The sequence below is a fragment of the Oncorhynchus gorbuscha genome, unplaced genomic scaffold, assembly GCF_021184085.1.
Source record: "Oncorhynchus gorbuscha isolate QuinsamMale2020 ecotype Even-year unplaced genomic scaffold, OgorEven_v1.0 Un_scaffold_5587, whole genome shotgun sequence".
NCBI lineage: Eukaryota > Metazoa > Chordata > Actinopteri > Salmoniformes > Salmonidae > Oncorhynchus > Oncorhynchus gorbuscha.
In genome coordinates, this window is record NW_025749357.1 from 10894 (window position 1) to 25457 (window position 14564).

General features: G+C 47.0%; 1 long non-coding RNA gene across 1 annotated transcript; it reads left to right on the forward strand.

The window, feature by feature from the left end:
• Positions 1-306: 306 nt before the first annotated feature.
• On the forward strand, positions 307-11208 carry LOC124029124. Its single transcript, XR_006837724.1, has 3 exons — positions 307-450; positions 10755-10793; positions 11056-11208. It is a non-coding gene; the product is annotated as an uncharacterized LOC124029124 (long non-coding RNA).
• Positions 11209-14564: the final 3356 nt, after the last annotated feature.

Below are 14564 nucleotides of genomic sequence, written 5' to 3' on the forward strand. Positions count from 1 at the left end.
CTGACTGACTGTGTATTCCTGCTGGTAGAACACACAGGGGGACATTGTCTGCGTTCCAAGCCACTGATGAATAACCCTCCAGACTCCAGCAGGTTCTGCCCACTGGGATCCCCATTACTCACACTATCAGTTCTGCTGCTGCTCACGACAAATATAGATATAAATATAGCATCTCAGCTGCTTGTTTCCACAACCAGAACCCCACTCCTTCTCTTATCCCTCCTTACCCCCCCCCCCCAACTCCCCACCTTCGTCCATCTCCTTATTGAGGGTGTTAAGATGCCGCAGGCCCCCCCGTAACTCCCCTACCTCACACTGTCAGACCCCAGCCAATGAGCAGCTTGACAAGATCAAATATCACTATAACACAAGGACTTATTTGATGAGAAGAGTTACAGCCAGTCTCCCCATCCATCGCCAAGGAGTCTCACTTCTTTCAACTTTTCTGAGGTAAGAAAGAAAGATAGATAGAAAGACAAAGGGTTGATGAAACACCACATTTAACCGTTTAAGAGTGATTGATTCCTGTGTTTATTATAGAGGGTTTGTTAATATTCCTGGGCAGGTACGTGCCACTGATACAGAGCGACAGACAGAGATGGATAAAGAGACATTGATTTACGAGTCCAGGAAGAAGAAGCAGTCTCTCCTACTGTCACAGTAGATTTACCATAGGAGAATCTATATCCTACTAACATATAGAACTGGAGTCTAGGAAGAGGAAGTGGTCTCTCCTACTGTCACAGTAGATTTACCATAGGAGAATCTATATCCTACTAACGTATAGAACTGGAGTCTAGGAAGAGGAAGTGGTCTCTCCTACTGTCACAGTAGATTTACCATAGGAGAATCTATATCCTACTAACGTATAGAACTGGAGTCTAGGAAGAGGAAGTGGTCTCTCCTACTGTCACAGTAGATTTACCATAGGAGAATCTATATCCTACTAACATATAGAACTGGAGTCTAGGAAGAAGAAGCAGTCTCTCCTACTGTCACAGTAGATTTACCATAGGAGAATCTATATCCTACTAACATATAGAACTGGAGTCTAGGAAGAGGAAGTGGTCTCTCCTACTGTCACAGTAGATTTACCATAGGAGAATCTATATCCTACTAACGTATAGAACTGGAGTCTAGGAAGAGGAAGTGGTCTCTCCTACTGTCACAGTAGATTTACTATAGGATAATCTATATCCTACTAACATATAGAACTGGAGTCTAGGAAGAGGAAGTGGTCTCTCCTACTGTCACAGTAGATTTACCATAGGATAATCTATATCCTACTAACATATAGAACTGGTACTAACTGCTGGTTGTAAGCTAAGCTGCTCCAGCCAGACTGCTGGGGGCATCTGAGCCCGGATGTTGGACTGTGGGACACGTCTCACAATTGCAAAACATTTACTCTCTAAGTTTACGTGCAGCACTGTAAAACAGTCTGAAACACTGAAATAGTTCAGTTTCTTCTGTTTGGAGTTTGGTAGCATATCATTAGACAACTTTAAATGGTTTAAATTGACCGAAAGAGAAAATAGATTGAGTCAATGCTTTCTAGATACAGATAGGTCAATACAATAGTTGTTTTCAAGGTGTTTTTATGTGTTTTCTGTAATTGAACACTTTGGTGGACAATCCTTGGATGCTAAATCAAATCAAAATGTTTTTGTCACCTGGTTTGTAAACAGGTGTAGACTAACAGTGAAATGCTAATGGGCCCTTCCCAACAACGTAGAGAGAAACAACAGGTGTAGACTAACAGTGAAATGCTGATGGGCCCTTCCCAACAACGTAGAGAGAAACAACAGGTGTAGACTAACAGTGAAATGCTTACTGACGGGCCCTTCCCAACAACGTAGAGAGGAACAACAGGTGTAGACTAACAGTGAAATGCTTACTGGGGCCCTTCCCAACAACGTAGAGAGGAACAACAGGTGTAGACTAACAGTGAAATGCTTACTATCCCTTCCCAACAACGTAGAGAGAAACAACAGGTGTAGACTAACAGTGAAATGCTTACTGACGGGCCCTTCCCAACAACGTACTGAGACTAACAGTGAAATGCTTACTGACCCCTTCCCAACAACGTGAGAGGAACAACAGGTGTAGTAGACTAACCCAACAACGTGGAACAACAGGTGTAGACTAACAGTGAAATGCTTACTGACGGGCCCTTCCCAACAACGTAGAGAGGAACAACAGGTGTAGACTAACAGTGAAATGCTTACTGATCCCTTCCCAACAACGTAGAGAACTGAAACAACAGGTGTAGACTAACAGTGAAATGCTTACTGACGGGCCCTTCCCAACAACGTAGAGAAACAACAGGTGTAGACTAACAGTGAAATGCTTACTGACGGGCCCTTCCCAACAACGTAGAGAGGAACAACAGGTGTAGACTAACAGTGAAATGCTTACTGACGGGCCCTTCCCAACAACGTAGAGAGGAACAACAGGTGTAGACTAACAGTGAAATGCTTACTGACGGGCCCTTCCCAACAACGTAGAGAGAAACAACAGGTGTAGACTAACAGTGAAATGCTTACTGACGGGCCCTTCCCAACAACGTAGAGAGGAACAACAGGTGTAGACTAACAGTGAAATGCTTACTGACGGGCCCTTCCCAACAACGTGTAGACTAACAGAGGAACAACAGGTGTAGACTAACAGTGAAATGCTTACTGACGGGCCCTTCCCAACAACGTAGAGAGGAACAACAGGTGTAGACTAACAGTGAAATGCTTACTGGCCCTTCCCAACAACGGCCAGGTGTAGACTTCCCAACAACGTAGAGAGGAACAACAGGTGTAGACTAACAGTGAAATGCTTACTGAACATTTACTGGGCCCTTCCCAACAACGTAGAGAGGAACAACAGGTGTAGACTAACAGTGAAATGCTTACTGACGGGCCCTTCCCAACAACGTGAGAGGAACAACAGGTGTAGACTAACAGTGAAATGCTTACTGACGGGCCCTTCCCAACAACGTACTAACAGTGAAATGTTTAAACAACAGGTGTAGACTAACAGTGAAATGCTTACTGACGGGCCCTTCCCAACAACGTAGAGAGGTAGACTAACAGTGAAATGCTTACTGACGGGCCCTTCCCAACAACGTAGAGAGGAACAACAGGTGTAGAAACAGTGAAATGCTTACTGACGGGCCCTTCCCAACAACGTAGAGAGGAACAACAGGTGTAGACTAACAGTGAAATGCTTACTGACGGGCCCTTCCCAACAACGTAGAGAGGAACAACAGGTGTAGACTAACAGTGAAATGCTTACTGACGGGCCCTTCCCAACAACGTAGAGAGGAACAACAGGTGTAGACTAACAGTGAAATGCTTACTGACGGGCCCTTCCCAACAACGTAGAGAGGAACAACAGGTGTAGACTAACAGTGAAATGCTTACTGACGGGCCCTTCCCAACAACGTAGAGAGGAACAACAGGTGTAGACTAACAGTGAAATGCTTACTGACGGGCCCTTCCCAACAACGTAGAGAGAACAACAGGTGTAGACTAACAGTGAAATGCTTACTGACGGGCCCTTCCCAACAACGTAGAGAGGAACAACAGGTGTAGACTAACAGTGAAATGCTTACTGACGGGCCCTTCCCAACAACGTAGAGAGGAACAACAGGTGTAGACTAACAGTGAAATGCTTACTGACGGGCCCTTCCCAACAACGTAGAGAGGAACAACAGGTGTAGACTAACAGTGAAATGCTTACTGACGGGCCCTTCCCAACAACGTAGAGAGGAACAACAGGTGTAGACTAACAGTGAAATGCTTACTGACGGGCCCTTCCCAACAACAACAGGTGTAGACTAACAGTGAAATGCTTACTGAGAGAAAACAACAGGTGTAGACTAACAGTGAAATGCTTACTGACGGGCCCTTCCCAACAACGTAGAGAGGAACAACAGGTGTAGACTAACAGTGAAATGCTTACTGACGGGCCCTTCCCAACAACGTAGAGAGGAACAACAGGTGTAGACTAACAGTGAAATGCTTACTGACGGGCCCTTCCCAACAACGTAGAGAGGAACAACAGGTGTAGACTAACAGTGAAATGCTTACTGACGGGCCCTTCCCAACAACGTAGAGAGGAACAACAGGTGTAGACTAACAGTGAAATGCTTACTGACGGGCCCTTCCCAACAACGTAGAGAGGAACAACAGGTGTAGACTAACAGTGAAATGCTTACTGACGGGCCCTTCCCAACAACGTAGAGAGGAACAACAGGTGTAGACTAACAGTGAAATGCTTACTGACGGGCCCTTCCCAACAACGTAGAGAGGAACAACAGGTGTAGACTAACAGTGAAATGCTTACTGACGGGCCCTTCCCAACAACGTAGAGAGGAACAACAGGTGTAGACTAACAGTGAAATGCTTACTGACGGGCCCTTCCCAACAACGTAGAGAGGAACAACAGGTGTAGACTAACAGTGAAATGCTTACTGACGGGCCCTTCCCAACAACGTGACGGTGTAGAGAGGAACAACAGGTGTAGACTAACAGTGAAATGCTTACTGACGGGCCCTTCCCAACAACGTAGAGAGGAACAACAGGTGTAGACTAACAGTGAAATGCTTACTGACGGGCCCTTCCCAACAACGTAGAGAGGAACAACAGGTGTAGACTAACAGTGAAATGCTTACTGACGGGCCCTTCCCAACAACGTAGAGAGGAACAACAGGTGTAGACTAACAGTGAAATGCTTACTGACGGGCCCTTCCCAACAACGTAGAGAGGAACAACAGGTGTAGACTAACAGTGAAATGCTTACTGACGGGCCCTTCCCAACAACGTAGAGAGGAACAACAGGTGTAGACTAACAGTGAAATGCTTACTGACGGGCCCTTCCCAACAACGTAGAGAGGAACAACAGGTGTAGACTAACAGTGAAATGCTTACTGACGGGCCCTTCCCAACAACGTAGAGAGGAACAACAGGTGTAGACTAACAGTGTAATGCTTACTGACGGGCCCTTCCCAACAACGTAGAGAGGAACAACAGGTGTAGACTAACAGTGAAATGCTTACTGACGGGCCCTTCCCAACAACGTAGAGAGGAACAACAGGTGTAGACTAACAGTGAAATGCTTACTGACGGGCCCTTCCCAACAACGTAGAGAGGAACAACAGGTGTAGACTAACAGTGAAATGCTTACTGACGGGCCCTTCCCAACAACGTAGAGAGAAACAACAGGTGTAGACTAACAGTGAAATGCTTACTGACGGGCCCTTCCCAACAACGTAGAGAGAGAAAAATAGAAAAATAATAACACAAAGAATAAATACTAAATGAGTAAGGATAACTTGGCTATATACACTGGGTAACAGTACCAAGTCAATGTGCAGGGGTAAGAGGTAATGGAGGTAGATGTTGTGCATACTGTATAGGTAGGGGTAAAGTAACTAGGCAACAGGATAGATAATAAACAATAACAGCGGCGTATTTGATTAGTCAAAAGTGTTAGTGCAAAAAGGGTCAATGCAGACAGTCCAGGTAACTATTTAACTAACTAGTTGGCAGTCTTATGGCAGAGAGAACAGTCTATGACCTGGGTGGCAGGAGTCTTTGACCATTTTTAGGGCCGTTCTCTGACGTCTGGTATAGAGGTCCTGGATGGCAGGATGCTCGACCCCAGTGATGTACTGGGCCGAACGTACCTCCGTCTGTAGCGCCTTACGGTCGGATGCCAAGCAGTTGCCGCACCAGGCGGTGATGCAGCTAGTCAGGATGCTCTCAATGGTGCAGCTGTGGAACATTTTGAGGACCTGAGGGTCCATGACAAATCATTTCAGCCTCCTGAGGGGGAAGAGGCGTTGTCGTGTCCTCTTAACGACTGTGTTGGTGTGTGGGGACCATGATGCTTAGTGACGTGTACACAGAGGAACTTGTAGCTTTCAACCCGTTCCACTACAGTCCCGTCGATGTGGATGGGGGCGTGGCTTGGCCCTCCGTTTTTCTACAGTCCACGATCAGCTACTTTGCCTTGCTGACGTTGAGGGAGAGGCTGTTGTCCTGAAACACTACCAGGTCACTCACCTCCTCCCTAAAGGCTGTCTCATCGTCATCGGTGATCAGGCCTACCACCGTTGTGTCATCAAACTTAATGAACAACGCAGTTGTGGGTGAAGAGGGAGTAAAGGAGGGGACTAAGCACGCATCCCTGATGGGCTCCCAAGTTGAGGGTGGGAGGGGCTGGGCGGCCCATCAAGAAGTGAGTCCTTAGCTTAGTGTGATGAGCTCGGAGGACACTACGGCGTTGAACGTTGATCTGCAGTCAATGAACAGCGTTCTCACATATGTGTTCCTGTTGTTCAGATGGAAGAAGGCAGTGTGGAGGCCAATGGAGATCGAGTCGTCTGTGGATCTGTTTGGGGGGGAATTAGAGTGGGTCCAGGGGTCTCTGGGATGATGATGTTGACGTGAGCCAAGCAAAAAGCCCTTTTCAAAGCATTTCATGGTTCCAGATGTGAGTGCTACAGGGGCGATAGTCCGTTTAGACAGGTCACCATTGCTACAGAGCAGTACAGTTTTTTCTATCAGGTTCAAACAGCTACGGAGATACAGCTGCTCTGAGTGTTCTAGACTGAGGGTTATGGGTCAAAGGTTACATTCCTTGGGGCCTCCCGGGTGGCGTAGTGGTCTAAGGCTGTGCCGCCAGAGACCCTGGGTTCGAGCCCAAGCTCTGTCGCAGACGGCCTCGACCGGGAGGTCCATGGGGCACAAACCCAAGGAAATCTTCAAATGGACACACACACACACACACACACACACACACACACACACACACACACACACACACACACACACACACACACACACACACACACACACACACACACACAACACACACACACACATACAAATACAAATACACAAAAAAAATAGGATAGATTTTCAACCAAATGTTTTTATATAGTTTTAGTGTTAGTCTGGTAGAGGCTCGTCGTCATCGTCAACCAGTCTTTAATATCACAACCAAACGAACCACAAAGGGTCAACCGAATGGTCTTGTCAAACCCAGCCAATCAGGAAGGATCCTCAGACTTCTCCTTACCATCATCACTTATTCCTTCTTTGTTGTGATGAATGACCACGATGCCCAGATATGGAGAAGAGGAGAGGGTGGATTTGGGAGCTATGTGGACAGAGAAGGTCTCAGCTGAGTCTGGGTAATAAGATCCTAAAGGACTAAGCCTGAAGGACATCTGCAGCTGTCTTGGACCACTAGGTGTGAAAGAACCCTCTTAGGACACTTTATATATATCCGAAAGGATTAGAAATGAGAGTTCTTCCACGTCCTGTACAGCCGAGGGCTTCAGAGACCTGAATGAGGACGAGGAGAAGTGTTAGCTAGTTGTGTGTACTACATGACACTAAGATGTCCTTTCAGTGCACCTTGGGAAAGTTTTAACCTACAAATGATGTCAAAAGATGTTGGAAGGATGTGAATGAAGAGGATAAAATTTACCTCAGCAGTGTGTCGGTTAAGGCAGCCCCCCTTCCCCGTACCTCTCTGATTCAGAGGGGTTGGGTTAAACTGACTAGCTAACCCCCCCCTTCCCCGCACCTCTCTGATTCAGAGGGGTTGGGTTAAACTGACTAGCTAACCCCCCCCCCCTTCCCCGCACCTCTCTGATTCAGAGGGGTTAAACTGACTAGCTAACCCCCCTTCCCCGCACCTCTCTGATTCAGAGGGGTTGGGTTAAACTGACTAGCTAACCCCCCTTCCCCGCACCTCTCTGATTCAGAGGGGTTGGGTTAAACTGACTAGCTAACCCCCCTTCCCCGCACCTCTCTCTGATTCAGAGGGGTTGGGTTAAACTGACTAGCTAACCCCCCTTCCCCGCACCTCTCTGATTCAGAGGGGTTGGGTTAAACTGACTTTCCCCGCAGATTCAGAGGGGTTGGGTTAAACTGACTAGCTAACCCCCCCCTTCCCCGCACCTCTCTGATTCAGAGGGGTTGGGTTAAACTGACTAGCTAACCCCCCCTTCCCCGCACCTCTCTGATTCAGAGGGGTTAAACTGACTAGCTAACCCCCCCCTCCCCGCACCTCTCTGATTCAGAGGGGTTGGGTTAAACTGACTAGCTAACCCCCCTTCCCCGCACCTCTCTGATTCAGAGGGGTTGGGTTAAACTGACTAGGACCCCTTTCCCTTGGTTAAACTGACTAGCTAACCCCCCTTCCCCGCACCTCTCTGATTCAGAGGGGTTGGGTTAAACTGACTAGCTAACCCCCCTTCCCTGACACCTCTCTGATTCAGAGGGGTTGGGTTAAACTGACTAGCTAACCCCCTCTCTGATTCAGAGGGGTTGGGTTAAACTGACCAGGTAACCCCCCCCCGCACCTCTCTGATTCAGAGGGGTTGGGTTAAACTGACTAGCTAACCCCACCCCCTTCCCCGCACCTCTCTGATTCAGAGGGGTTGGGTTAAACTGACTAGGAACCCCACCCCCCTTCCCCGCACCTCTCATTCAGAGGGTTGGGTTAAACTGACTAGCATTCCCCTGACCTCAGTTGGTTAAACTGACCAGGTAATCCCCCCTTCCCCGCACCTCTCTGATTCAGAGGGGTTGGGTTAAACTGACTCCAACCCCCCTTCCCTGACCTCTGATTCAGGGGGTTAAATGAGGAAGACACATTTCCAGTTGAATACATTCACTTGTACAACTGACTAGCTAACCCCCCCTTCCCCGCACCTCTCTGATTCAGACCAGGTGATCCCCTTCCAACTGACCAGGTATCCCCTTTCCAACTGACTAGCTATCCCCCCCTTCCCTGCACCTCTCTGATTCAGAGGGGTTAAATGAGGAAGACACATTTCAGTTGAATACATTCAGTTGGACAACTGACCAGGTATCCCCCTTTCCAACTGACCAGGTATCCCCCTTTCCAACTGACCAGGTATCCCCCTTTCCAACTGACCAGGTATCCCCTTTCCAACTGACCAGGTATCCCCCTTTCCAACTGACCAGGTATCCCCCTTTCCAACTGACCAGGTATCCCCCTTCCTTCAACTGACCAGGTATCCCCTTTCCAACTGACCAGGTATCCCCTTTTCCAACTGACCAGGTATCCCCTTTCCAACTGACTAGGTATCCCCTTTCCAACTGACCAGGTATCCCCCTTTCCAACTGACCAGGTATCCCCTTTCCAACTGACCAGGTATCCCCCTTTACAACTGACCAGGTATCCCGCTTTCCAACTAACCAGGTATCCCCCTTTCCAACTGACCAGGTGTTCCCCTTTCCAACTGACCAGGTATCCCCCTTCCCAACTGACTAGGTATCCCCCTTTCCAACTGACCAGGTATCCCCTTTCCAACTGACCAGGTATCACCCTTTCCTTCCCCTTTCCAACTGACCAGGTATCCCCTTTTCCAACTGACTAGGTATCCCCTTTCCAACTATCCAGGTATCCCCCCTTTCCTTGTATTACCCAGGTATCCCCCTTTCCTTCCCTTGTATTACCCAGGTATCCCCCTTTCCTTCCCTTGTATTACCCAGGTATCCCCCTTTCCTTCCCTTGTATTACCCAGGTATCCCCTTTCCTTCCCTTGTATTACCCAGGTATCCCCATTTCCTTCCCTTGTATTACCCAGGTATCCCCTTTCCTTCCCTTGTATTACCCAGGTATCCCCCTTTCTTTTCCTTGTATTACCCAGGTATCCCCCTTTCCTTCCCTTGTATTACCCAGGTATCCCCCTTTCCTTTTTCCTTGTATTACCCAGGTATCCCCCTTTCCTTTTCCTTGTATTACCCAGGTATCCCCCTTTCCTTTTCCTTGTATTACCCAGGTATCCCCCTTTCCTTCCTTGTATTACCCAGGTATCCCCCTTTCCTTCCCTTGTATTACCCAGGTATCCCCCTTTCCTTTTCCTTGTATTACCCAGGTATCCCCTTTCCTTCCCTTGTATTACCCAGGTATCCCCCTTTCCTTTCCTTGTATTACCCAGGTATCCCCCTTTCCTTCCCTTTGTATTACCCAGGTATCCCCTTTTTCCCTTGTATTACCCAGGTATCCCTTTCTTTCCCTTGTATTACCCAGGTATCCCCCTTTCCTTCCTTGTATTACCCAGGTATCCCCCTTTCCTTCCCTTGTATTACCCAGGTATCCCCCTTTCCTTCCCTTGTATTACCCAGGTATCCCCCTTTTCCTTTCCTTGTATTACCCAGGTATCCCCCTTTCCTTCCCTTGTATTACCCAGGTATCCCACCTTTCCTTCCCTTGTATTACCCAGGTATCCCACCTTTCCTTCCCTTGTATTACCCAGGTATCCCCCTTTTCCTTCCCTTGTATTACCCAGGTATCCCCCTTTCCTTCCCTTGTAATACCCAGGTATCCCACCTTTCCTTCCCTTGTATTACCCAGGTATCCCCCTTTCCTTCCCTTGTATTACCCAGGTATCCCCCTTTCCTTCCCCATTACCCAGGTATCCCACCTTTCCTTCCCTTGTATTACCCAGGTATCCCACCTTTCCTTCCCTTGTATTACCCAGGTATCCCCCTTTCCTTTCCTTGTGTTACCCAGGTATCCCCTTTCCTTCCTTGTGTTACCCAGGTATCCCATTTCCTTCCCTTGTATTACCCAGGTATCCCCCTTTCCTTCCCTTGTATTACCCAGGTATCCCCCTTTCCTTCCCTTGTATTAGGTATTCTCCTTCAGATGAAAGGGGAAAACATCCTACAATAAAACAACACATTTAAATAAAGTTCCTTCTTTTCTTCCAGGTGTAAATCCACTGTCACCATGTCTGACACCGAGGAAGTGTAAGTATTCACATTTTATCATTCATTTTATTCCTTTTTATTTTAATTAATTTAATTTATTTTATTTATTTATATCTTGTTAGTAAATCATTGCAGTTGGAGTGAAACAGAATAGACATGAGGTTTATTGGTGGTGACATTAAAGTTTTAGTTAATGCAGGTAGGAATGGTGATTTCTATTACTGAAGAGAGCCGTTGGACTTATAACCCTAAGTTAAATGAGCCTATTGATGTTAACTGTATACTGTTGTTATTTTTTCAGTGATCAGATCGAGGGTAAGTGAAAAATTAACAATATTACTTTGAAATAATCTATTCTTACTTTAATGATCAGTGATACGTATCTCCACATGTAATTAAACAAGGTGGAGTTGAAGCCTTCTGTACAACAGCATCCTCTATTCTTAGAGCTGTGTCTCCCAACTGGGTTCCGGAAGAACAGACAGATGGTGTCCATTCTCAACCCGTCTGTCCTCACCTCTGTGTTTACTTTATAATCAATGTAAAACAAATACTGTCATTAATTAAGCCTGAACTTTTTTACACTGTGTATCAGCAGTTGTGATAATAATTTAAATGTTTCTTCTAACCTTCTAAAAGGGTTGAAGTCTGTCTATTTCTGTGCAGGTTTGGCTTCACTCGGTGAAAGATAATGTTAATATCAAAGATTATATCATTAGATTTGAGTTTCAGGTACACATTGTCAGGCAATGGGGTCCGCAATACAGGCCCGTAAATTCTGGCAATTGTCTTTTACCTTTGAAGTAAGACAATTATCTTTTGCCATTTTGTCATTAATCCTGAAAATATGTCAAAATCATATGCTGTATTCCATCCTCATAGACTGGACACAGCCCTAGATGATGGTATACTGTCCTCCTAGACTGGACACAGCCCTAGATGATGGTATACTGTCCTCCTAGACTGGACACAGCCCTAGTAGATGGCATACTGTCCTCCTAGACTGGATACAGCCCTAGATGATGGTATACTGTCCTCCTAGACAGGACACAGCCCTAGATGATGGTATACTGTCCTCCTAGACTGGACACAGCCCTAGTAGATGGCATACTGTCCTCCTAGACTGGATACAGCCCTAGATGATGGTATACTGTCCTCCTAGACAGGACACAACCCTAGATGATGGTATACTGTCCTCCTAGACAGGACACAACCCTAGATGATGGTATACTGTCCTCCTAGACAGGACACAGCCCTAGTAGATGGCATACTGCCCTGTCCTCCTAGACTGGATACAGCCCTAGTAGATGGTATACTGTCCTCCTAGACTGGATACAGCCCTAGTAGATGGTATACTGTCCTCCTAGACTGGATACAGCCCTAGATGATGGTATACTGTCCTGTCCTCCTAGACTGGACACAGCCCTAGATGATGATATACTGTCTCTAGACTGGATACAACCTAGATGATGGGGGATACTGTCCTCCTAGACTGGACACAGCCCTAGATGATAGGATACTGTCCTGTCCTCCTAGACTGGATACAGCCCTAGATGATGGGATACTGCCCTCCTAGACTGGACACAGCCCTAGATGATGGTATACTGTCCTCCTAGACTGGACACAGCCCTAGATGATGGGATTACTGTCCTCCTAGACAGGACACAGCCCTAGATGATGGTATACTGTCCTGTCCTCCTAGACTGGACACAGCCCTAGATGATGGTATACTGTCCTCCTAGACAGGACACAGCCCTAGATGATGGGATACTGTCCTCCTAGACAGGACACAGCCCTAGATGATGGGATACTGTCCTCCTAGACTGGATACAGCCCTAGATGATGGGATACTGTCCTCCTAGACTGGATACAGCCCTAGATGATGGGATTCTGTCCTCCTAGACTGGATACAGCCTAGATGATGGGATACTGTCCTCCTAGACAGGACACAGCCCTAGATGATGGGATTCTGTCCTCCTAGACTGGATACAGCCCTAGATGATGGTATACTGTCCTCTAGACTGGACACAGCCCTAGATGATGGGATACTGTCCTCTAGACTGGACACAGCCCTAGATGATGGGATACTGTCCTCCTAGACAGGACACAGCCCTAGATGATGGTATACTGTCCTGTCCTCCTAGACTGGATACAGCCCTAGATGATGGGATTCTGTCCTCCTAGACTGGATACAGCCCTAGATGATGGGATACTGTCCTCCTAGACTGGATACAGCCCTAGATGATGGGATACTGTCCTCCTAGACTGGATACAGCCCTAGATGATGGGATACTGTCCTCCTAGACTGGATACAGCCCTAGTAGATGGTATACTGTCCTCCTAGACAGGATACAGCCCTAGATGATGGGATACTGTCCTCCTAGACAGGACACAGCCCTAGATGATGGGATACTGTCCTCCTAGACAGGACACAGCCCTAGATGATGGGATACTGTCCTCCTAGACTGGATACAGCCCTAGATGATGGGATACTGTCCTGTCCTCCTAGACTGGATACAGCCCTAGATGATGGGATTCTGTCCTCCCAGACTGGACACAGCCCTAGATGATGGGATACTGTCCTCCTAGACTGGACACAGCCCTAGATGATGGGATACTGTCCTCCTAGACAGGACACAGCCCTAGATGATGGTATACTGTCCTCCTAGACTGGATACAGCCCTAGATGATGGGATACTGTCCTCTAGACTGGATACAGCCCTAGATGATGGGATACTGTCCTGTCCTCCTAGACTGGATACAGCCCTAGATGATGGGATACTGTCCTCCTAGACTGGATACAGCCCTAGATGATGGGATACTGTCCTCCTAGACTGGATACAGCCCTAGATGATGGGATACTGTCCTCCTAGACTGGATACAGCCCTAGATGATGGGATACTGTCCTCCTAGACTGGATACAGCCCTAGATGATGGGATACTTCCTCCTAGACTGGGATACAGCCCCCAGATGATATTATTTAGAGCATGCAAATTATATACACCCCTCCCAGACTGATATAGCCCAGATGATGGGATACTTTCCCAGACTGGAAAGCTCCAAGATGATGGTATAATTTCCTGCAGACATGGAGGCCCTAGATGATGGGATACTTCCTCCTAGACTGGATACAGCCCCCATGATGGGATCTGTCCTCCCAGACCTGGGACAGCCTATAGACTCCTATAGAGCCATGTCTCAAAAGATGTGCTATTATTGGATGCAAATTATATACTGATAAATGTCTCAAACTATAGAGCCAATGTCTGCAAGTCATGGAGGATTGGACCAATTTATGATCTGATAAATGTCTCCTATAGAGCCATGTCTCAAGTCAAGGATTGGACCAATTTATGATCTGATAAATGTCTCCTATAGAGCCACGTCTCAGGTCAAGCATTGGACCAATTTATGATCTGATAAATGTCTCCTATAGAGCCACGTCTCAGGTCAAGCATTGGACCAATTTATGATCTGATAAATGTCTCCTATAGAGCCACTTCTCAGGTCAAGCATTGGACCAATTTATGATCTGATAAATGTCTCCTATAGAGCCACGTCTCAGGTCAAGCATTGGACCAATTTATGAACTAAGAAATGTCTCCTATAGAGCCACGTCTCAGGTCAAGGATTGGACCAATTTATGATCTGATAAATGTCTCCTATAGAGCCACGTCTCAGGTCAAGCATTGGACCAATTTATGATCTGATAAATGTCTCCTATAGAGCCACGTCTCAGGTCAAGCATTGGACCAATTTATGATCTGATAAATGTCTCCTATAGAGCCACGTCTCAGGTCAAGCATTGG